This window comes from Teleopsis dalmanni, chromosome X (genome assembly GCF_002237135.1).
Source record: "Teleopsis dalmanni isolate 2A chromosome X, ASM223713v2, whole genome shotgun sequence".
NCBI lineage: Eukaryota > Metazoa > Arthropoda > Insecta > Diptera > Diopsidae > Teleopsis > Teleopsis dalmanni.
In genome coordinates, this window is record NC_051848.1 from 37,160,291 (window position 1) to 37,187,326 (window position 27,036).

General features: G+C 25.8%; 1 protein-coding gene across 1 annotated transcript in view; it reads left to right on the forward strand.

Annotated features, from left to right (window-relative positions):
* The first annotated feature begins 8,729 nt into the window (after window positions 1-8,729).
* LOC119690269 overlaps window positions 8,730-27,036 on the forward strand; it is a 28,454-nt gene continuing 10,147 nt past the window's right edge. The window contains exon 1 of the mRNA XM_038105291.1: window positions 8,730-8,952. The gene's annotated coding sequence lies outside the window, so the exon portion shown is untranslated. The remainder of the gene's footprint in view (window positions 8,953-27,036) is intronic.

The window sequence follows — 27,036 nt, forward strand, 5'->3', positions numbered from 1 at the left end:
GCAATTCACGTGAGTAGCTATGTCTATTTATTACATTGTAATATCACTTGCACAGCATTTAATCTTCTTTTAATGAGTTAAACATGAGATTTCATGAATATTTATTGAACGCTTTAGTGGAGATTTGTTGATGTTAGCATTCAAGTACTTTCATTGGTTCATTGAACCAAAATTTATGACTTCAACTTTTGACGAATGATATGTGAATTAAGTCACTGCAAACATTTTCTATGGAAAATAATAACGTAAAATGAAAAAAATTATTTCAATTTAAGTTATTAAGTTACTATTTTAAGTTATTTCAATACTTTTTATCATACTACATACATATATACATGCATTGAACCCATCAAAAAATACATAAAGGATAGAGCTCTGAAACTATTTGCGAAAACTAACAGACTTACTCACATCGCGTTATCAAATCTCAGAATGGTTACAGGCTCCTCGGGAAGGTATGCAGATCTGAGGCCAATTGCTTACTCTGATCAAGTGATTAACAATAATCCAGTCAAGGCGTAAAGAGGGGTTTTAAAAATGCCTCGAGTTAAGAAAGAGTAAAAGTCCTCAAGTGCACTGGCTCAAATAAAAATAAACAAATAATTATCTACATCGACACCATAACCAGTGTCCAGTATTAGCCTTATTAAACAAATCTCTTTAACTTTTATAGCAGTATCAGTACATTTAGATTTTTGGAATCAATGATGTACTATTATATATCTAGCAAAATTTAGTAAAGATGATAAAATAAAATATTTTAGCTTTTATGTCAACAAGACCTTTATATTTCTATAGGAATCATTTATGAAATATAATAAGATGTTAAAAGAAAACACTGGAAGGCATTAAAATTTGATGACGTTCACTTATAGTCTCTCTGCTTATGTTGTACTTAGACATTCAAAGCTACATAAACAGATTTATAATTGAACCTGATAAAATGTAAAGATTTCTAGTACTGAATGCATTAAACTTAAAAATAATAACACTTGATGTCCAAGGAACTTTTGAGAAACAGTTGTATTGTACTCATGTCAATTTTAATGGAATAATAATAATCCAATCTCCCCTTGTCTGTGTGATTTCAATGCCATTGACTGACTGTAGTTCATCAGTTCTTCCATCTTTGAAGATGTGTTCTTATTCTCAATAAAGCAACCTATCCATGTCAGAACAATTACGTGCGCTAACCAACTCACTGGTTTAATGATAGATGAATAATGAACAGAAATGCAGTACTATCGATAGCATAATCGTTATACTCGTAAAATAAACCCAAATCATTTGTTAATAAAAATTCTCTTAATTTACAATATCGATAAGCATATGTTAATTTTTTAATAAATGCAATTAAAAAGTACATATAAGATAATATGTCTTAATATAGTGAATATAACATTTTAGAGCTCTTAAAAACACCAGAAGTGTGCTTCAAAATCAGTCATTAAAAGACATTTTTTTTCATAATGTGGCAACACTTAAGAATCTTGTTGTTTATTAAAAAGTTGTTACAATTTTTATAAGTTTTTGGTGAATTAATGCTCAATAAGAAATGTACTGAGAGTTTTCTGTGAATTTTATGATCAACTCAATCGATGGACTATTCCAAAACTCTTTAGAAAAGTAAGCTACGTCAAAATTCCAAATAGATGCAATTAACGCAGCTTTTTATTTCTGAGTTTAGGAAGATCTGAATTCATTAATTCAACACTGTTCATAAAAAATACCCAATAGAAAAGAAAGCCATGTTAAGATTGTTTACGATGGACTAAATTGACTATTCCAAAACTCTTTAAAAAAGTAAGCTACGTCAAAATTGCATATAGATGGAACTATCGCTGCTATTTATTTCAGTATTTAGGAAAACCTGAATTCAACGGTGTTGACACCGTTCACAAAAAATACTTCATAGAAAAGAACCCTTGTCAAGATTGTTAACAGATTAAAATAACACAGGGTTATTTATTTATTTAGGTTAGGTTAGGTTAGGTTACTGAGGCCGTCCGAAGACTCACTTAGACCATGAGGTCCATTTTGATACCCTAAAGAATTTATTTAAGCAATAGACTATTAAAGCACCCTGACCTAAAAGATCTATTGTGCTCCTAAAGGCCCAACTAGGACAATTTTAGACTATTTATAAATCTTGTAATTGCTGTGGGCTTAATTTTATCTACGAGATAACACAGGGTTAAGGAAGACCTGAATTCATTGCCCTTCAAGGTAAATGATCTTTTCTACATAATACTGTTCAATATTTCAGGCAAAGATTAAAGCTTAAGTTCTTCCAAAATGTAAGGATTAAAACTATATAGTCATACTTTCGTGGTTTTATGGAGTCGGTTAGAATATACAACTGATAAATCATTCAAACACCTTGTGTTCGGCTCTCAACTGGCAACGGTGATCCGTTTATCGCCACAAAGTAAAGTTAATTTCATATAAATGGTTTAATTATTAAATAAAACTATCTTATCTCATAACAAATTTACAGCAGAAAATGTTGTAAATATAATTTCGTCTATGAAACATGTGAAAATGTTTATTACGTTAATAAATCGGTTACCTAGTCGAAAAAAAATCTTTCGTGATTAATATTTTTTGTAAGTTTAGTTGAAATACTTAGCAACAATTGCAGATATAAAATTGTTGTAATTGTAAAACTCTGGAGATAGGAGGGTAAATCCTCACCACTTAGTGATTATGGGTATCTATGTAGAATATTTTTTTCTTCTATTTTTTGATTTAATATTGCCACTGCAACAACCCACAAAATAGAAAAAATTATAGCATTGTTGTTGTTAATTACGAAGTTTTTCATCATAAATCATTGAATTTTTCAATAACATATAACAGAATTACGTTTTACACATAACAAGAAATTGAAATAGTGGGAAAAATGCTTATCATATATTAATTTTATAGGCTAACTTGATATATATAATAGAACATACATGCACTAATATAATAGCAAAAAAAATGAATAGTAATAATGACGTCATTTAACTTGATTATGCTTGAGGATATAACAGTTAGTATTTTAGATTTTCTTGGGAAAAAAAAAGATTTCAACTAAATATACAAAAAATTTTTGATTATTATAAATACTAATTTGTTGGATACTCTATAAGTTATATATTTTTGCTAATTATTATGAGATGAATTGATTAAGTGATATATAACTGTTGTATGAATGACTATCTATCTGTCAGCTTGCCAATACATATGCAAACCAGGTTTTTAAGCTTAACGATTGATATTTTGAGCACAGATTTATTGCGAATCCAAGTAAATTGATGAAATGACGGAACTTATGCTTTATAAGTAGTTCATCCTACCTGTGCAAAGCATAGACGCTATCACTGAATGATAAAACAGCTTTAGAAGCGTTCGAAAGAGACGTTTTTCATATTATCTTGTATTCTCTATGTGTAAACGATGATTATCATACTCGAATTCATTGTTTAATGAATAAACATTAAGAGTGTTTATATTGTTATTATTGACATAATAATCCCTCCAGTCTGTCTACTTCAGTCTGCTTAAGTAATGCTCAAAGTAATAGTCCAAAAAGATAGTTTTGTTAAGAACATGGAACGATTCAGTATAAAGTGGATAATGATTCTTTCTCTGACATGACTAGATAGTTTGATGTGCGGGAAAAAGTTTTTTAAGCCATAAAATGTTTTGTTTTTTTTTTCTCGGAGAAAAAGTAGTTGATCATTAAATGATACCAAAAAAGAGTGACAGAACATGTAGCAGAACATATCTGACAACAGAACAAAATCACTAAAATCGGAAATTTTAGTTACTTAAGATTTTTTAAATGTACATTAGGTGTCGCCATAATCGATGTGATGCTTTCTTTTAAGTGTTAAGTATAGGTCTTTCATAGATTCTTAAAATATATTACAAAATTTACTGAAAACAGGACAACGTGACAGCCTTAGGATATTGCCTCTCAAATGGATAATAATAGTTGAAAGTGAAGTTTTTTTTTTGAATATAAATAGGTGTATTATATTTTACATCAAAACATGCCTTTGAATATATAAGTATAGTTGCAAAAATTTTGTTAAAAATTGATATATAGTAACAAAATTGTATAGTAGTAATATTATTTTGACGTTAATAATTTTTATATTGTATTAAGCAATTTAAATTATTTTTAATAATCCTTTTTACGTGTAAATTAGCAATCACAATATGAACAGACTAAAAACAATATACAAATAAAAATAAAAAAATAATAAATATAAAATAAGAAATAATAATAATAATAAAAATAGTCCATATGTGACCTAAGGATACTTATGCATATGAAATTCATACACTCCCAGGCACAAATCAGGCTTCCTTTTTTAGAGAAGAAATTTATGCGAAAAGTTATTGTTTCCAATAACGAAATATACATGTCACTTACTTAAGCAATAGATTAATATATATGATTATATGGTATTTGCTAAAGAGTAATAAAAGTGACAAGGAAATTGAAAAAGTATTGGAGTTCACAAGATATAAATCTGTGTAAACAAGATCTATAAGGAAGCGGCGTAACAACTGCAAAAAAAGATTCACAGAGTTCACAAGGAGGTAGTTAGAGAACAGACTTACTGCCTAAACAGATGCTAGTGTTGTGTTTCATTATGTGACAGGAAATTAAGAATCATAAATTTAAAATATGTTTTAAAAACAAAAAACAAGAACAATTGTGAAAAAAAATTATTACCACACTTTTAACTAAAAATAAGCACTCGTATATTTGATGTGCAAATATTTTTGGAAATTATAATTCTCATAAACTTTACAAACTTTTTACTACAAATTTTTGTGTACATTCTCATAGAGATTGGTTTTGACTTTGTTTAATAATAAATTATTTCAATATAATAGTTTTGGAACTGTCTTTATAAGATGTTTTAATATGTTAGCATCAGTTAAATATTGCATTGATGTGCCGAATAATATATAAATTCGAAAGAGGAGAATCAAGAAATTACATATTATATAAGTATTATTAAGGAAACTTGTAAGTTATTGCTAAATCAAATAAATTTAATGACATTTTAAAAAATAAATCAAACTTCCATTGAATAGAAGTCACATTGACCATTTTCTAACATAGACAGACGTCAATTTACCATTTTACGTTTTAACAGTTTTATATGTCTTTTGAATGACGTACCAAAAATATATCTGGAATTTTTGTCCACGTCCGTTGATCTATACGCTGTAAGACATTTAAGGCATTTAATAATTTATGAAATTCATTTCAGTAGTTTTTATGTATAGAAATTGAAATCACTTTGAAGTAGAAATTGCAAGAATTCTATTAAGAATTTATATTGAAAGTACCAGAAGTGTTACTAAGAAAACATATCACATATTAAAATAAGAAGTCGTAGTCAATAACATCTAGAACATATATAAAAGCTTATAATAAAAAATATATAAAGTGTATGAGAATTAAAAGTTTCTAAAACGTGTGTGTGGACAGAAAGATTTGGGTCAGTTTTAAAATATAGATCGCTCATTTGGTTTAAAATTAAAGTAAACAAATATTTTTCTTTTTTTTATGTTGAAGCAATTTGAGCCAGTACACTTGAGCACTTTTACTCTTTCTTAACTCGAGGTATTTTTAAAACCCCTCTTTACACCTTGACTGGATTATCGTTTATCACTTCATCAGACTAAGCATCAATTGACCTCAGATCTGTATACTTCCACGAGGAGCCTGTAACTATTCTGAGATTTGATAACGCGTTGTTGGTAAGTCTGTCAGTTTTCGCAAATAATTTTAAGGGTCTATCCTTTATGTGTTTTTTGAAGATCCTCAGATCTTCAGGTCTCTGAGGATGTCATTCGTCCTATTGTACCATGGTACTTTGAAAAGTCTTCTCAGAGCCTGACTTTGTGCAATTTCTAGCTGGCGAATAGTAGTGTTTGAAGCTTTGCTAAACGCTACACAACAATATAAAAGTGACGGACGAAATATTAGTATTTTTCTTTTTTGTTTGTTGATTTTTTTCAACTCTTATGTTTGTTGTTTTAATAGTAAAAAGTAACGATCCGAAACGAACACCACATTTCCTTAATCAATTTTTTTTTTTGACCACGAAACAAGCACTGTTCACTTAAAGTAACTTCATTGTTTTAACATATTATTGGATGGGTAAAAGAGTTACCATCTATTAGTTGAGTATATATACTATGATATAATTTATATTAGAAAAACATTTTTCCCTTAAAATTATTTAAAAATCGTTGAAAATCTGTAAATACTTAAATCATAAAAAATTTTAAAAAATAAAGTAAAATAAAATTGGTGAGCCCTTTCTTTACAACACCCATAGTGCAGAATATACATAGTCTAAAAGCAGTTATTTCCAAATATATTCCACCTAAGACATTTGATAGCCTACCAGTTATTTTACTATATTAAACCAAATATACAACTGAACATGACTACTTAGTACAAGAGAAAAATTAGAGACACCTTTTTTTACAAACCCAAAGTGCAGAATATAAATTCGTTTGAAATAGTCGTTTTCAACTGTATTCCAGCTAAGATCTTTAATAGCCTACCAGTTCTTTTACTGTATATAACCGAAAATACAACTGAACATGACATGCAGAAGTTACTGTTTTAGTTACAGTTGGAAAATAATGGCATATAAATAGAAAAAGCTATTGCAAATGATTTAGCTTATTCCTTTGATATCTGCTTAATAAGATATTTTAAAGAAAATAATATATTAATTTGACTTACAACAAACTAAAATTAAAAAGTTCTCATAATAAAACAGATTTCTATTTCATAGGATATGGGGGGATCACACTTAAGAAAACATTGGTTTATACTATTCATTACTATTGGTTCGTCGCCAAAGTAATGCGAAATCGGTTCCTAGGAGAAATAAGTCTCGCCGAAGAGTATGTGTTTTAGTTCGGCCAGACTATTCTGACGAAAGTCGGTCTGACGGTGCATGAACGCTTCTCAACATAAACAAAAAAAAACAAAAAACATTGGGTTATTTCATATTATTGAAAGCCCACAAACAATTATTGAAATACCATTGCATTACATGGTGTGCCACTGTTAGATATAGTATTCCGGCTACAAAATTCTTGTAGTCTGAGCATAGATATTGTACTACTGCTTTTAATATATAGTTTTATAAGCATTATATACATGCCTATTGAGCTCATGTATGCTACTCTATGGTTACTTCTGAATAAGCTTATTGATATTGTATTAGTTTTTTGTGTAAGAGTGATGTGGCAATATTAGATTTTGCATTCTGGTCCTCAAACTTTTGTTGTTTGAGTCTATACTGCTATTTTTCTTAACGTTTCGTACTCTAGTCCGGTATGTTATTAAATATTTTTTTCCTAAGAGCAAAGTAGCTGCTTAGGTTTAGTACCTCTAACAATGGTGTCTGCGATTTTGACTATTTAATTTTGCCGTTCTTCAGATCAGGTTTTTTTGTTTCCTGAAATACTTAATAAATAATACGTATATGTATATATTCTGTGTATAAAGTAAACTTCATTTTTAAATGTTCCTACTAAGCACTACTAACAATATATATAGACTTTTTTATGCATTCTTTTTTATATGTAATTTATATTTTTCCCATGAGATTTATTGGCATACGTCATTAAATTAAAATCGTAAACAAATTAGATAATATTTGACAAAAAATTTATATTCCCACAAATTTTATTTTTATATTTCCAAAAAAATATTTGCGTAAGCAAAGAGCTTAACTTCATTGACAAAAAAAATGAATAAAAAAAAAGAACATCATAAACAAATAAAAAAAAATTTAGCAAAAAAATGTTTATATAGTAAATCAATGCTGTCGCTCAACGAACCTCTGCGACATAACCTCAAAACGGAAGCAAGCCATCAACAGGTGCATATGTCGGCATGTTGTAAAATTCTTTTACCATTGCAATCACTAAAAACTAGCGAAGTGTCTATGAAATATTAAAACAACAATCATAACAACAACAACACCGACAACACATATAAAAAATTATAAGTTTTGGTTAGTATAAAGAGAAGCGACTGCCGGTAGGGGGCTGTGGGGATAGCCGTCAGTGCAGAGCAAGTAACATCGTGCCCTTATCGTGTTTTCCATCTTCATGGCAAATGTTTCATGTTTAGCCCCAGCAGAGAGTAACGGGGTGTTTCTTGTATTTTATGCATGTTGAAAGATTGTTAAGGTGTTTGGTTATTAAGTGAAAGCAGGGAAATGTAGGGAGGAGCAGAGGAAAAAATGTAGGCAGCAGCAGTGTGTAATAACACCAACAGTAAAGTGTACCAAGTATGCGGCATAATTGTTGACTGTGTGCTGTGTGCTGTGTGCTGTTGCTGCTGCTTTAATATTTGTTGTTTTAATGGATGTTACTGTATTTGTAGTTGTTATTGTATTTGTTGTTGCGCACATTGCTAAGGATTCTTTATCAACACTGTTTGTAACGAGTTGGTGCATATGTACTTGTGTCTATGTGTGCGTAGCATAAATCCTATAGAGTGTGTTTGCAAGTAACGGCATGTGACTGGTTGCGCTTGTCTATGTTTAGCTTTAACAGTGTGCGGCATTGGTGTGCGTGTGCTCTGTGCTGTGTACTGTGTGCTGTGTGTTGTATGGCATGCTAAATGATGTACAACACGTACCATTTTGTATAAAAAGCTAACGTACTTCAACGCCAACATCGAGTTAACATTTCAACTTCTTGTAGTTCACAACGGCTCAGAGCGCCATCAAACAATTTTAAGTGAAGCATTATAGGCGCATTAACATTTATCGTTAATACCAGAAGCGGCAGTTAATTCAAAAATCAAATTTATACTAACGCCTTAGTTCAGCATTAAGTGCATTTATCTAAAGCCGTTTGTGGTTCCTGTACATTTTGTTGCCGGCTTGACCGTCTTTAATTGTGAGTGTTCAAATAAAAACTTTATTTGTCGTTAATTTTATTTTTGTTAAATAAATTTTTTAACGTACTAACGTACAAACGTACGATTTCTATAATTTTTATCTTACTTCATTTAACACAGAGATATTTTGCTATTCTTTTTATTATATAATAAATTCCACATTTTTGATAGCCATTTTGGCGCCAAAATTTAATTTAAATCAAGAATTTGTGTGAAAATGTTTTAACATCGCTTAAATTTGGTGTCAGAAAGTAAAATATATATATATAAAAAAAACACATTAAAAATATTATTCAGTGTTTAATATATATAATACTTTTCAATTTTCAATTTTTTTAAGTGTAAAAACATTTATAAAGAATTAACAGATTTTAGTGCGAGGATTTAAAAATATGAAATTTATTATTTTTATATAATTCAATACTTTATTTTATTTAAGTGAAGTAGAATTTTTAAAATATAAACACATTTGTAAAAATTGCAAAAAATTGATATAAAGGTTTTCAAATATGAAAAATAATATTTTTACTTACAAATTGTTTAAAATAAAATTAAAAAAATATTTTTTTATTAGTATTAGTAAATTAAAAAATTTTTTTATTTGTATTAGTACTACTAATAACACAAATACTAATAAAATAATTTTTTTTAATCTTAATAGTACTACATTATTTTTAATTATAAATTGTTGAAAATAAAATGTAAAACAAAATTTTTTATTAGCATCAGTATTATTAGTAGTACTAATAAAATTTAAAACAAATTTTTTTAAAGTATAACCAATACTAATGAAAATGTTTGTTTTAATTTTAATAGTATTACTAATAAAATATTTTTTTTTAAAATTTTATTTCAAACAATTTATTCTTATTTTATCGCGAATTTTTAACAATTAATTTCGTTTAAAATACATTAATATTTTATTTACGAAAAGTAAAATTGCTTTTCTCAGAAAATGCAGAAACAATAAATTTGGAAAAAATATTTGTAAAATGCATAAGGTTTATATTTTCGGAAATCAAAATTTCTTTTCTTGAGAAATTCAAAAAAACATTTTTTTTTTGAAAAAAACACAGCATAATAATTTTAAAAATATAATATCTGATGCAAAATTATTAAAATCCAATAATTTTTTTTATAATTTTAATTAATTTAGTTTTTATATTTTTTACCGGACTTAGTAATAAAAATTTATTAAATTTTAATTAATACTTTAATTAAAAATTATTTTTAAAAATGTTGAAAAATAAAAATTCCCTTTAGAATATATAAGGTTGTATAATAACAAAAGTCTTGGATGCGTAAACATTATTACCTATACACTTTTTTTTATAATTTTTAAAATTTAAAAACTATTTTCAATATAAAATAATATTTATTTTATTATTGCAAAATAATGAATTGTATGAGTGTAGTCAAGCTAAATAATTATTATTATTATTAATTTGATTAAAATTGCTAATTATTATAAATATAATAGTAATTATATAAAATTTTTACAAAAAAAATATATTTTACTTTTTTAATACCTAAACTATTTAAAATTATTTTCAAGAAACATTCATTGAACTGAGAACAAAATTTATTTTCGTTTAAAATTAAGTGATGAATTTAGTAAAAAATTAATATTTGATGCAAATTTAATCTCTTTTCCTCATATTCTATTTGGAAATATCTCTAATATTTTTAAATGTTAATATTAACTCTTACTTGTATTTTTGATAATATTTTTCAATTTTTCCAATATATAAAATTATTTAAATTTATTTATTTTAATTTAACTCAGTTCAAACACTTAATTAAGTGAACAAAAAATAGAATATGTAAAATAGTATTTTTTCCAAAATAATTTTTAAACTTAATTTTGAAAATAACTTCAACGAACTTAAATGTTTAATAAATCAAATATATTTTTTTGTATAAATATATGAAACATCGATTTTAATTTTTATTTTAATTTTTATTTTCTTAAATTTTGAGTTGAAATGAATAACTTTTAATAACTTTTAAAATTTATATTTAAATAAAATAAACTTAATTTTATATTGACAATTATTTGAATTATAAGTTTGGAATATTATTATGGTGTTTAAAACTTTTTATATAAAATTATTTAAGTTTTAAAAAAATAAAGTCTGAATGCTTATGAAAATAGGACATGTCTTATTTAGTACTTCAAAAATATTATCTAGTTTAATTTTTTTTTTAGGTAATAGTTTAATTACAATCAGTCTTATAAAAATATAAGTGAATTTGTTAAGTTTGAGAATTGTTAAAACTGAGCTAAAAAATTCGATTCAATTCTATATTAGTGAAAAGTATTTCACTTGCTATTTGAAATACTGTTTTACAAATAATAATAGTAAAATTTTTTTTCAAATTCATGAAGCCTATATCATACTTTTCTAATAATTCTTCATATTATTATATTAACTTGAATCTATTGCCTTAATAAAGACTAAAATATTTCATTGAAATATTATTGGTTTTTTTAAAAAATTTAATAAAAAAAAATTCTTATTTTTTCCTTATACAATTTTTTTTGAAGTTATTTAAATTCTTCTTCAATAAAATAAAATCAAATTTAAAAATTTTTTATTTTTTATATCATATACTTTGTTTTGTCGAATATTGTGCAAAAAATCACTCATACGCCACGATGAACCCAACATAAAGTTCACCTGTGAGGTTTGCAAATGTTTTACAATGTTTCTATGTTATACCATAAATTGGTGCTTCTGTATATTTTACATAAGAGGAATTATATTAAGCTTTAGATTGTACTTTAGAGATATTTATATGCTTATGTAATTTCAACTAATCCTTCTGTAAATGTTGCACAAGTTGACTTTGAAATAGTAGTAAGCTAAGTACTTACACACCATGAGCTTGTTATCAATACTTAAAGTTACTAAAAATAATAATGGTCTTATTTCCGAATAAGACCGTATATTTTATAGACTTCCACTTGTTGCATAAAGATGAGATTTGTGTTATTTAAATAAATATTAAGGGAAATCCGCTTAAAGTAGTTTTTTGTTTTTTATAAGTAAAAAGCCCTTTAGTACACGTTTTCTTAATAGTTTTTGAACTTAAATTTTTTGTTTGATAATCTTTAAATTTATGTTATATTTATGTACTCATTGTAATGCGAATCAAGTTAAAATGGTTTTAAAATTTAGAGATTTTTTTAAATCAAACTATAAATTTCAGCTAAAGGTTTTTCTTGGTACTTTATGTACAATTACTCATTTTTATATAAAAACTTATATTTTACATTCTTATAACATTTAATTTATTAAATTTATATTTAATAATATTTCTTTATATATGGAAATAAAATTTGTTCACAAAATTTTTTATATTTAGAACCTTTCCTTTATATGGTAGAGCCTTTCCTGATATGAAACAATATTGTGCTAAAATAGTATTATTAAAGTCTTAAAATTCGATCAGATATAAAAAGTTATATATCAACTTTCTCTACTCAAAATTTTATAAGCTTATTAAAAACATATTTCCTTACAAATTGCAACTAAGCCAGTTTCCAAATAAATGAAGTGAAATAGAAATAAATATCATCAATATTAATTGTATTAATACTTCTTTAAGTTTAATTTGTTCATTTTTAAGTATATAATAATTTGGAAAAATTCATTAAATAATTTCGAATAATACCATATATCGAAAAATCATCCTTATTTTAAAGATAGTTAGTTTAATTTGTCCATATGTACTTTAATTTCTAGTCTTTGAGAGTGAATTCTTTTTAAAAATCCATAGATAGATAGAGAAATAGATAGTTAGATAGATACTTCTTTTTTGCTCAATATTAAAATTTTTTAACATAAGCAAGTATTATGCCTTAAATCTAAAAACATTGGTTAGAGTTACTTAAAAATTTATTGAAAAAAAAAACACGACACTGACTTGATAGCCGTATGTCGGAGGTGTTGGATTTATATAATTTTGGCTTTTAGCTTAAAAATCCATAGTTTTGTTGGAATTTTTATGACGTGATATTATTTATTATAAACAATTCCTTATCTTATTCTCAAGTCTTATGTATATACAATTTATGTACTATAAAGTTAAACATAAGCTACTTTTTAGAAACTTTCAACAAAAAAAAAAAATAGTAATATTTTTTATTTCTTTGCTCATATATTACATATAGAATATTGAGATAGTTATTATATTTGCATTGCAAAGAGAGTAAAAAATTATGTACATATAACTTCACAATGAAGTGAACTTTGAGGATATATTTTTTTGTTGAATAGATTATATATATTATGTATAAATTAATATTATTTATTTTGAAAAAATTTTAAATTCTAAAACAGACATTCATAAATTATAACAATATTAATACATTCAAATCTAAAATCCACATTTTGTTATATATCAACTTTAAAGAAAAAAATATATTTTAATTTTTGCAAATTTGACAATGAATTTTTCTGTAGCATTAAGAAAATACGTTTAGAGAAGGTAAATAATTGAAATATTATTTTGATTAAAATTTTAAATTGTTCAAACTATAAACTCAAAACTATTAATCATTAAAATTAATTTCTGCGGCTTTGGTTAAGTGGTGTGCACACATGTGGCCCACATTTACCCCTAAACCTACTGAATTAGGGAGTAACAATTATTTAACTATTTAATTTGCTAATCATTGAGAGACAAAAGGTACTTCTCAAAATTGAAATTAATTTTATTATGAAAGATTAAACAAAAATATATCTTTCAGTTCATGGAAGACTAATAGAAAATTATACAAACAATGAAACACATTAGTCGCTCTGAAATGTACTGAACACTCATACATATCTGTAGTTGACTAGATATATGGATTAAATATAATAGATTTTGCAATTTTTAGTTTAAATGAGGAAGTTTTTGTTTCTACAAAAACACTTTATTAATCCAAATATTGCTCACTTATTAAAGTTGAATCTATTTTAGCGGAAAAACTGGATGTTACACATCCCAGATACAATTAAATAAATAATTGTGTTCTGATGGTACGTAGTCTTAGTTCTACATTCGTTAACTTATGACAGTTCTGTTTTATATATTATAGATATTATATTGTATCTTAATGGATTCATTAACATGTTTTTTGGGAATCATTCAGTTATTTATATTACCATTAGTGTGACCATAACTTTGTTCAGTCGGCACACTTGTTGGACTTTTATTGTCAAAGTCCAACAAGTTGTGTACTTAGTCACTTTGACTGTATTATGTGGTCCAGAAAATTCTGTTAAGTGGAACTGCAATCTTGTATGCATTTTTTCTTATCAAAAGTCATAAAATTCGCCATCTTTTAGTTATTTATTTATTTATAAAGATAGTTACGCATATTTAGTTTTCTTCAAATTTATTCCATTATTCCATTATTTATGGATTGTGAAAATTTATTTAAAAGGCAAATAGTACATAAATAATATCATATTGATAATAGCTTTTTAAATAAATTTTAATAATTTTTTTTTTATTGTTCTTTTCATTTGACTTCATTGTAATTAGTTTTATTTTACTTTACTGATTTTCATATCACTTAATTTTTATTTTATTTTATTTAAACTTATTTTATTAAAATTTATTTTAATTTAATTTATTTTATTTATTTTGCATTAGTTTTGTATTAAATTTATTTTTTTATTATTCATTATTTTAATTTCTTTATTATTATTTTATGTCATTTTCATATATATTTTTTTATACGTAATGTGATTTAATTTTATTTAATTTGATTTACTATTTACTTGATGTTTTTAAATTTATTTTATATTTTTTTCTTTTATTTTTATTTTCTTTATTTTAATTTCAATTTATTTTAATTTATTTTATTTATATATTATTACATTTAAATTTAATTTATTATTTTTATTTACATTGTTTTAATATATTTTGTATAATTTTCGTATCTTTTAATTTTATTTGATTTTAATATTGTTTTATATAATTTACTTTTTGTTAGATTTCAATTTAATTTATTATTTTTAAAAAAATAATGTAAATTTGAAATTATTTCACATTAACTAGATTTAATATTAATAAAATTTACTTTTTATTAGATTTGAATTTAATTCATTATTTTTATTTACATTATTTTGATTTATTTTATTATATTTTATATAAAATTGTATATTTTACTTTCACTTGATTTAATATAATATATTTAATTTACTCTTTATTTGATTTTATTTTCATGTATTAAATTTTTTTTATTTTTATTTCATTTACTCTTTGTTTGGTTTAGTTTCAATTTATTTTAATTTGTTTTATTTTATTTTATTTATTTTAATTTTAGTTACTTTCGTTTGATTTAACTTTTATTTATTTATATTTTCTTTTTATAAAGTTCAGTTATAATCTATTTTTGTTTTTATTTAACAGTATTTTTAATTTATTATTTCATTCAAAGTATAAAATAAATATCCTTTATTTGTTTATTTATTTTATAATGAATTCTTGTTTATTTTTTAAATAAATTTTATAGTTATTTTATTATTATTAATTTTATTGTTATTATTTTCGCTATTATTTTTATATACTATGTTCTGTTGTTATTTTAACTTAAGTTTTAGGACTATCGTTTTATTTCTTATTATCTTTTTTAAAAATTATTTAAACACAAAAGTTATTATTGTTTGGTATATATAATTCAATAGAGCTCGTTTTTTCTTGTACAATTGTTTCTAATTTTATTTCAACTATGCATATTTACTATATATGACAAATATATGCTATGTAGTGAACTAAATAAATTAAAAGTAATTAGAAATTCTTGTTTTCAATAAACAAAAAGACTGTTGTTCACAGATTAGATATTTTATTCTATCATTAAAAATATTCAATGTTCTACAACTGATTTCTATTTTTAGTATTATAAAATATTTATTAATTTTATTAATGTTAATGTAATTTACTTTTTTATTGATTTATTCACATTTTACATTCTCCCAATTGGTTGTAATTTATTTATCATTTTTTTTTATCAAAGCTTACATTGTAATTTTTTTAAAAGCTGTGTATTAAAATCAATAGAAATGTAATAAAAATTTATTTAACATTTATGTAATGTTTGACTTTCTAATAGCTAATAAACCGAACGAAATGGCCACAAACTTTTCATATATTTATTTAATTTATTTACTTTCAACTTACTCCCTTCGGCTTTTTACCCACAAAGTTTCAATATATATTTTTCCATCACAACCCTAAATCTTTCCCTTTATTTTATTTACAACCGGGAAATAAATTTTTTATTTAAATTCCAAATAAATTTATCTTAATGTGTTTTTAGTATGAAAATAATAACGATTTTTCTAGCAATTTATTAAATTATATTTAATTTAAAAATTTACATTTTTATGTTAGATAAAATAAAATACTAAGCAAATTACTAAGAAGGCAGAAATTTACATATCAAACAATATTTTCATTGCAATTTTTAATCTTAGATTGATTTCATTTTTTTCCACAATATCTTTAATAATTTCTATTTAGAGTATTCTGATATATTATATAATAAATTTAAAAAATTTTTCTATAATTAATTTTAAATTTTTCATGATTTCAATTGAAGTTTAGCGTGACATATAAACAAAATAATGTAAAGCATTTATTGTTGTTTGGTGATTTTTTAATTATATCGTAAGTACATTATAGAAAGTATTACCCACATTCACTTTTAAACCCGAACCTTCAAGTTCAAATCATTGCAGCTTTGAAGTGAACAGGTGGTGTTTAAACAAGCCAGACTCCAAAATTAAAACACTGACTTACAGACTGAATATATTAATACAAATTCACTTTTGAAAAACCTGAAATCTTAAGAAGCTTTATTTTTGATTATATCCATAAAGAAGACTTATCAATTAAAATATTTTACACATACATATAGTTCTGCTTTTAAATATAATAAAAATAATTTATGAAAAACTAACAATACCGTTGGTTAGACTATGAATCTAAAGACTAGATTGCTAAACTAGACTAGTCTAAAGCAATTCAACTAACAATAGTTTCTTAAATCAATAATAACGATCTACTCAGAATTCAATCAATAACTAAATCTCTAATCTAAATCTCTAATTTGTTGGGGTAAGATAGGGAATTATTTTGGCAACATTTTAGTGCAGTTGTAAAGCCAAATACTCTAATACACCAAATATACTCAGTCTGTTGCCTTGTGGGTTCCATGTCAAAGTTTGTTGTGAAATATATTTATTTGGTCGTCAGATAGTATGCTCTATTCAATTCCATTTTCGTATTTTTATTCGATTATAGCAGCTTTCTGATTTACTTTGAGCAAAAGTTCTGCATTTGATATATGGTTAGGCCACCATATTTCTAAGATTTTCTACAGGCATTTAATTAAAAATATTTCTATCTTTCTTTCTATCTGTTTCAAGTCATGTTTTTTTTATAAATTTTTAGTTTTCAAATATATTTCAATTTAATTTTAAAATAACTAAGTACCATTGATGAATATAAGATTGGAAAAGCTTAGATAAGTTCAAAGTGTCTGCATATATATTTTGCTAAAATTATAGTAAAATATTTAGATACTATCGATATATGCGTCACTTTTGTGCGAACTTTAGTCTGCATATATATTTTGCTAAAACTATAGTAAAATATTTAGATACTATTGATATATGCGTCACTTTTGTGTGAACTTTAGTAAGAGTTCAGTTAGTTTATGTACTATTTTGTTGAAATTATATACATTTTCTTGTTACTTTTTACATTATATATATATATATATTTTATATTGACACTATAAGTCACTTTCAGCTTCAGTTATCTAGTTTAAGCCATTTTTAAAAAACTTCGACCTTTTCGAAATTTCATTAAAAGTCCATGAATATTATTTTGTTATATTTAATATATATATTTTTTATTCTGAAAATATTAAATAATAATTCAATTGGGAGAACATTTCACTTTATTAAGACATTAAGCCCCAGAGAAACTAATTGAAAGTTTTGACGAGCCTAAAAATATTACTAAAAATTTTCCCACAAACGTGAAAATAAACAGACGGAAAATGTTAAACTAAAACAGCAACAACAATAGCAGCAACAACAACAACAGTGAGCATTGAAAGTAATGGCAACAACAATTTGTGAAAAGAAAATCTTCATAATCAGGACATTTTTATTACCCGTCATAAATTAGAACAGAAAGTTAATTAGAAATTTGATATTGATAAAATATAAAAAAAAGATACAAGCGCTGCTATTGCAACAACCACGAAGGCGGCAACAACAATTACCAAGTCGAATACTATTATTAAGTGAATTTTTTTTTTGTTTTCAGTGCCGTCTAAGCATTTAAGCTAATTTAAAATGTTTTCAATCTAAAAAAAAAAAAGCAAAAAAAATTACTAAACATTTTTCCTTAGTCTCCTGCGTTTCATTAAGTCAGCAGAAATGTTTAAATAAAAAAAAATTGTTTGCATTTGTAAGTGGAAAAAAAAAATATGTTAATTATTAACTAATATCAATGCTCATAATGACGTTACTTTACCTGCAACTGTTGCTCTTGCTCTTGCTGTTGCTGTTGCTGTTGCTGCTCCTGTTGCTACTGATGTTGCCGTCGTGTAGTAAGAAGAGTCAAAGTCGTTAAAATGAACTTCCCCAAAGTAATTCTAGTACTAATCTGTGGCAGCACGGTGTTCAAACATGCATTGTGTGGCGGCTAGTCGGTGCAGGCGGCGCAAGGGAAGTGTTTGGTTTATGTGTCGTCAGCATATTAGAGATTATGTTGCATGCAATGTTTGTTATACTCTGCGAACATAGCTTCAATTTTATTGTTTATCGTTAGCCTTAAGCTATTTAATGTCATTAAAAATTTTTAAATTAAAATTTAATTTAAATTAATTTCCATTTGCGTCGCACAACACTGCGGTAAAATGCGTTAAAGATAGTAAAAATAACATCAGAAATAACAAAATTTAAGGACAGATTGTATAGGTCAGTCGGTACTAAGCAAATAAATTTCAACAAAAAAAAAAAACAAAATATTATGCATACATTAACTATACTTACAAATAGTAAAAGAAATAATGAAACTGAATATAAATTTTAATATCTTAAAGGACTTTTCAAACATTGTTGCATAAAATTATACAATTTATAGATAAGCACAGAATAAGACTATGTTATTAGATTTTAAAAGCTAATCATCATGTCAACTATTTTTTTTATTCTATCATCATTCTTTATTATATATAATATGTAACAATTTAATTATTTAAAAATTCAGAAGTGGATATCATTAATCCCTCCCCAACAAAGAGGAAACTATATCCAAATGTATATATTCAATTTCATGTAACGTTAGAATTCCGAGAAATTTTAATGATGCATTTATCTGCTTATTATACCGATATGTGTATTATGAGCACCCTGGTGTTAAGCCTTAACAGCAGGTAAATACGTTAAAGAACTCCAGACTTCTATACTTAATATCTTTCTTTTCGGAATAGGCTTAATCTTATACTGTTTTAAACTTAGGCTTTGATTTTATACATTCTCATATAAAGTTCACATCGAAAAAAAGGTTAGACTGAAAATAAGTTCACTATAACAGTAGCTAAAAAGAATCTAAGGTGATAAGTCATATTTGAATTGATATCTCATCAAGTATTTCTAGCATTTCTTCCGTGCTTCAATAATTTTTATAGCTATAACAGTAGCTATAAAGAATCTAAGGTGATAAGTTATATTTGAATTGATATCTATACTAGTATTTCTAGTATATCTTCCATGCTTCTATAATTTTTCAAGTGTAAGTATTTGATATTTTAGTGATATATTTTTCGAACTATTAAAGTCATCCTAGTTAGCTACATCCCCTCAAAATCTTTTCTGAAAATGCACAAATATTTAACAGTATTTGATTAAGTAATAAACATGATCTAGTCATTATTCTTTACGATAAATGAAGTCATTTTAGCAATCTATTTAGCGTCTAAGCATTTTCTGAAACTACACAAATACTCATTCACCATTGTTTTCAACATATCGAACATTATTCTTTTTAAAGTTTTATAACTTTGTAAGTTTAAATTACAGATACTGCATAACTTGTCTTTGTTTTCGTAAAAGTCGTTTGTTTCTTTAAGAAATTAGCTATTCTGCAGATAAAACAAGTGTTTGGATAGCTAACTCATCTCCTAATTTCTACAATTCCCATTGTCTAACTCAGTAATTCAATTTGAGTAAGCAAAACAACTTAAGAAAAGCATAAAGTGCTAACTAATAGCATTAAAACTGGCTTACTAATACTAATAAAACTTAACTTAAGTCTTAAAAATATCTGCATAATGAACAATTTCCATTATTCAAAATATTTTCTATACCATTAGAAACCAAAAGTGCTAGTTTACAGCACCAAATATGTTAAATTAATTAAGAAAATTTACCATATGGTTTAAACATTCTGCAAAATATTTCCATACATACTTTTTCAATATTAAAATAAAAAAAAGTCACATTGATAGTATAGTTATTGTGACAATAAGGTCCAACACAAAGGGCATTAATCCGTTTAAAAAAAATATCAACCTAACAACAATCAACCTGTGATTGCCTTTGTGGCGCGGAGCACATCACTGGAGTGACTTTTATTAAACGCACGAGTAGCAAATCTAAATTACACATTTCAACCGATTGATAGGGCGGTAAATTTAATAATAGAAAAAACGTTTATACATTGGATTTCATGCTTTTTTACACGGTGAAGTTTATTTGCTTAAGGGTGACATTTCAACACAATTTTATATCCTTTTTATCTTTTTTGCATTATTGAGATCAACAGTATTGACATTAAATATTTCCAGAATGTACGAAATTTCACGTTTAATTTTTATATAAAATATTTAGAATACAAATAAAATATTAAATAACTTCTAAAAATAATATTTCATTTGATATTTTTGTGAATCATCACTTTTATGATATTCATATCCCCTCAGATAACTTTTAAATATTTTGTTTTCTTCTTAGTGATTTTGTGAGATTTTTTTTAACCGAAATTTGATATTTTGTTGAGTTCTTTAGTTTGCTTTTTTCTTTCAGTGCTTATATCACTGTCATAAAGTAAATGCTCTAAAGTATCACATAATATTCTAAGTAGTCAAGGCGTTTAGTACAGGAGCGAAAACCATTCAAATAAATCATTAAAATCGTATGGCCTAAGGAAAAGAGTATTCCTTTTTATTCATATTGTTGTTGTTGTTGTTCTTCTTCTACTAACTGTTCAACACATTGTAAAATAATGTTTAAATTTTAAAACAAAAAATATTCACAAATACTTATTTTTATTTGAACACATAAAATTTACACAAAACGTGATATTATTTTATGTATATTGAGAAGAAATAAAATTTTCTTAAATAATCACATTAAAAAGAAAACAGGAAATTCTAAAACTGTTGAATGCCTTCAGCATTCGTCGAGTGATTAAGCTATAAAAATATTTTTCTTACACTTAGATATTTTGATTTCTTACTGGTCTTTCCTAAAATATATCATAAGCATTTGTCAACATTGCAGAGGAATAAAATATTTTTTGCTAACTAGTTAGATACAGTATCAGAAATACCTCATAATCAGGAATACCTCATAATATGTAGATTTAAAGAAATGGACCACTAGAATATTCCACTGATAGTTAGTGAACCTGTTCACAAACTGTTCAAGGAGTCTCCAATAAAAAATTACAACTAAACTAAATAAATTTTCTACAAACCAAACAATGAGTTAAGAGAACCACATAATAGAGTTCAGGCAATGTAGAGACCCTAAAGCAACTACTGAACTTTCAAAAATATAGAGGTACACCACTTCAATAACTAAATTTTCTATTAATTAGACAGAGAATCAGGAAAATCTCATAACAGTGTTAGAACTATTGAGCATTATAACTTTATTGGTAATAAACAAACCTGCCAACAAAGTGGATACGAAGTTCCTGAGTTACAACTCCAACTCTATTAGTGAAAATTCTTTCCAACAATATAGAAAACCTAATCCAACACAAAACTTCAATCATGGTCCCAGTGATCCTCTCTATTGAGAGCTAGCACCCCGTTTATTCCAATCCTATGTAACCTATACCAGAGGGATCTTATAGAAATGTTAAGACAATAGAGCAGTAACACTCCATAGGCAAGGAGCTAACTTGCAAACAGAATAAATATATAGTTCCCAAAAAGACCTCCACTTAATCAACCAAATTTTCTGCTAACCAGATAGTGAAGCAGTAGAATCTCATAACAATGTTAAAGTACTTTTGCAAATTAGCCAACAGTATACATACATAGAGTTCTCCATAGCGGTACAACTTTAAACACAAAATTTTAAATTTGAACAGATGAAATTATGGAAGTTATTACAATGCACTTTCTCTCAGAACGATTTTGCAATCTTGAGTAGAATTAAAATTATTTCAAAGAAATTATCCAAAGGGACGAACGGGATTGAGTGATAAAACCTCTTTGGCAACTAAAGAATTTTCTCTCAGAATGATTTTGCAATCCTGAGTAGAACTAAAATTATTTCAAAGAAATTATCCAAAGGGACGAACGGGATTGAGTGATAGAACCTCTATGGCAACTAAAGAATTTTCTCTCAGAATGATTTTGCAATCCTGAGTAGAACTAAAATTATTTCAAAGAAATTATTTAAAAAACAATAAAGTAATTTGACACCATTGACAACAAGGTGGTTGTGCTTTTCTCTATAAGACTACAACTACAACTCTATTAACAAAGTTTGCTGCTGACCTTATTGGCAGAAATCCGGAAGATTTCACAATGCTTACTATTGAGACAAAGGAACAATGTAGTCTTGTTGGCAACTGCCAAACTTACTCTCAGAATGGTTTCACAATTCTAAATTAAACCGCAACCACATCAACCAATTCCCTTTCTAATTCCTTATCTAACTGGATTAGCAACAATCAGGAAGATCTCATAAAAGTGTGTAGGGGAACTGACTTCTAATGATTTCTAAATGACTTCTAAAAATATATATAAGGACATAACACATCTATTAAGGTGAACAGTGCTAAGGGTAGAAGTACACAGAATACTACAACTACAATGGGATGGTTTTCGAAGGACGAGAATGTTGTTTAATCTGACTTCTATTATATTAACCACGTCTTTAACTATTATTGATAGAAATCCAAAAGTTTATGCGTTTAACTTTGCTATTAATCAGTTTAAGCCAACTATCGTTTTGTATGTATGTGTATTCTTATGTTCTATATATATAATTTTAACTTTTTTTAAATCACTTTAAGCACATTAATCAAATTCTTTCCATTGTACATTCTTTCTTTTTTTTATTCTTTATTAAAATTGAGCTTGAAACATAAGCAGATTAGGCAATTTGCTGTGACTTACGAAATGTATCTAAGTAATTTTTAATTTTTTTTTTTTTTTGTTAATTTTGAAATGTCAATTGATTTCTCACATCAAGATTATCTTTTTTTTTTTTGTTTTTTATAATGTCTCACATAAAGTGAGATTGATACATTATATTGTAGGCGTAGGCTGTGAATGCTTACGTCAGAACATTAAATCACGCACACTTGAAATTTTTGACATCAAGTGAATTTAAATTATTTGTGCATACTTTATGGCGCAATTAGAAAGTTGATAAGGAATCGATGAAATTTTGTACTTAATTAGTGAATTAGAGAATTATAATACTTGAAGTATTTGATTTTATATACATAATTGTCTGTGAGTGACACATATGTAATGTGCCATTGTTTAAATTGCTTAAGTACAATCTTATAGGTTGATAGATTAGAAATCGATAAGGCATTAGTATTGCTTAGAGCTTCAAATATTCTTCTAGTATAATTTAATCATCCTATTTGATTACTTGTAGTAAAGAAATGAAGCAGGAATAAGGAAAGTGCATAGGATAGGTATTAGTATATTTAGTGCTTTAAATATTAGTGATGTATACTTGGATCATTCTATTAAAAAGGAATAAGAATATAATCTGTTATATTGTTGATACTAAAGAAAGGTAATAGGATAAGAATATAATCTCTTTAATTGTTGATATTAAAAAAAGGAAATTGGAATAATAATATATTCTATTTAATTGTTGATATTTAAGAAAGTAAATAGGAATAAGAATATATTCTGTTATATTGTTGATACTAAAGAAAGGCAATAGGAATAAGGATATATTAATTGGATTTAATTAAAAAACCATTTTCATGTTAATTTTTTTTTGTCAAAAATTACGCGTCTTATAACCAGAAGAAACTAAAAGTTAGAAGAGTTCGAATAGAAATGAATAGACAACAGCCAAAATTTTAATTAATTTATTGAAATTTTTCTGACCATACAACGCTGTTTCTAATATTGCCATATACTCAACATAAGTGATCTTTAGGAAATATTTATAATAATATATATAATTTATTGGACTACAAGTGCCAGGCTTAGAACTCGTGCCTATTAAATTAGAAACCATGAAAGATCCAAAAGCAGCCAAGGGTGCACGAACTTTCAATGCTCAAGTTATAAGTTTTTTTGTCACCTTATTTGTAAGTGAGATTAACTTAAGCACTACAGCTAAGCTTATAACATTTTTTCATTTAAATGATTTCAAATATTTAGCATTTTTGCAATAATTTTAAAAAAATATTATCAATTGATATTATAAGTTAATAAATAGTGTTGATTTTTATAAAAACAACTGCTCTTAAAGTAGTTACACTTTTCTATTAGTTCTATTATTAATTTTCTATTAACCCTTGGATAACGTGTACCTTTACTGCGCACACTTAAGGAGTTTAAATAAGAGTGAAGATTCTTATATTTCGAATTTAAAATGAATCCTTTGTAATTAGAACAACTCAAGTACTGCTTGTAATTTAAGCTTACTTTCTATGTAGTTTACGAAAGTGTCTTATAAAATTGTAATTCGTTACTAGATTACGAATTTTTTTTAGAATATTGTATAAAACGGTAACAGTAGTATTTCGATTGCTTTCTGGAAAATTGCATATTTGCAAGTAACAGTGGCAGACATTAAATGGATAAAATTATATTAACTTTGGACGCTATGGTTTCTAATTTGTAAAGTACTTTCTGTGAGAATTCCTTAGTAATAGAAAATAATATTTTTATATATTATTCACCCTGGACTTTTGATATATGGCAAGTAATTGCAATAAATTGCCTACGAAATAACATCAGATATACCAAAATAATAATGACAAGCATAAAATATATTCATATAAAAATTATCTTCCTTCCAAAAGCAAAAAAAAAAACGGAAAAATGAAAAAAGTCATGTTGACATTTTTGTTTTTACTTTTTTTTTTTGAATAATTTGATTTTAATATGCTTAGATAAATTTAGAAATTAGTTAACCTAATACGCTCTAAACCCACGCAAACACACGCCAATTAGATGTTACCAATTTTAACACACAAATGTCGACATAATTAATGCACAAAGAAACCAACAAGCGAAGGAGCCAAGTCACTGACCAAAGGAACTACAATAAAATGACAATCCTGTGTTTGCTTGTGTGTTAGTGTGGTTATGTGGCACAGCGGAAACGACCCTAAGTGTCGGTATAAATGTTAATGTCAGAGTTGTGTGTCACTCATAAAAGTTTTTACTTTGCAACAGGTGGCATTCATCTCTTAAGCAGCAATTGGTTGAAGAGTGCCGTGACTGTTTTCTAGAACAAAACAAATTTATTTTTTTTATTTTTCTCTTTTTTTTTATAAACTATTTTATTATTTGTAGGAATTTATATTATTACTTTTTAAATGCTCAATGTTTAAACTTTATTTTGCACTTATAGTGTTCCGTTTCCTCTCAATGAAACTTTATTTGTGAGTTTCATTAGTAGGTGTCAATTAAGTATTTAAATAGAAAAACTCAAAATCAATATAAAATATTTCACAATTTATTAGAAAATAATTAGTTAATAGAAAATACTTTAGGATTATAGAAAAAAAATTAAAAATATTTATAAAGAGGTTTTTTCGAACTGTAGTGAAATACAACAACAAAAATTCTTTTTTATATTATTTTAATTAATTGAATTTTTGGCTGACTATACAGCTATTTAGAGTATTGCTAAATACTCATCAACAGTGGTCTCGGAAATAATTCTTTTATTTAATAATTCATAAATATTTGTTTTTTTGAGACTGCAAGTATCGAACTCGCACCCTGCCAAATTTAAAGCTCAGAGTCAGCGCACCTTAACCAACTGATCCAAAGCCGTACTTAACTTTTTTGTTCGCATATTTTTCTGGAGTTTTGTTACTATTACTATAAAAGTTTTTATTAACAATTTCAAATTATTTATTTTTATTAAATTAATTATTTTTGATATATAAATTGTTTAGTATTCGGAAATTTGTAACAAAAACTTCCTAGATACCTGCAATTGAGTGTATATATTGAACAAGTCTTTTATTCTTACTTCCCAATTATCTATTAGTAGTCACAGCTGGACAGTCTTAGAGGAAATGTATGTTTGATCATTTTGTCTACGTCTAAATTATCGCAAATTTATCGCAAATAAGTGTTGAATAAAAGGCTGATATTAATGTATGGAGGTCAGATTTTAAATCCCGATTGAAGCACAGGTATCTCGAGCAGTATGTAATTCACATCCAGAAAATTACAAAAATTTGTACTTCTTGTCAGCCGAACCTTTACCTCAAACGTACTTCCATTTTGTTTTTTTCCACTGGAAAAAGTCTAGGCCACAAATTAAATTACCTACATACTTAAATGGTCATAAAAACTTGTTGTCGGGTTTCAGCTTATTCGGATCCAATAAAATCCATTAAAAAGAGTAGATGATTTCCTAAAAAAAAAAATAATTTTTATGATAGTACCAACTGACAAGTTTAGCAGAACTGTCTACTTTAGTATGGAAAGCTCATATCTTTGAGTTTTGAATTCATACAACATCTTTCGCATATATGTAATATATCTATTAAAATCAAAACTAAAATATTTTTAATAGTTGCTTTCGAATACATATGGA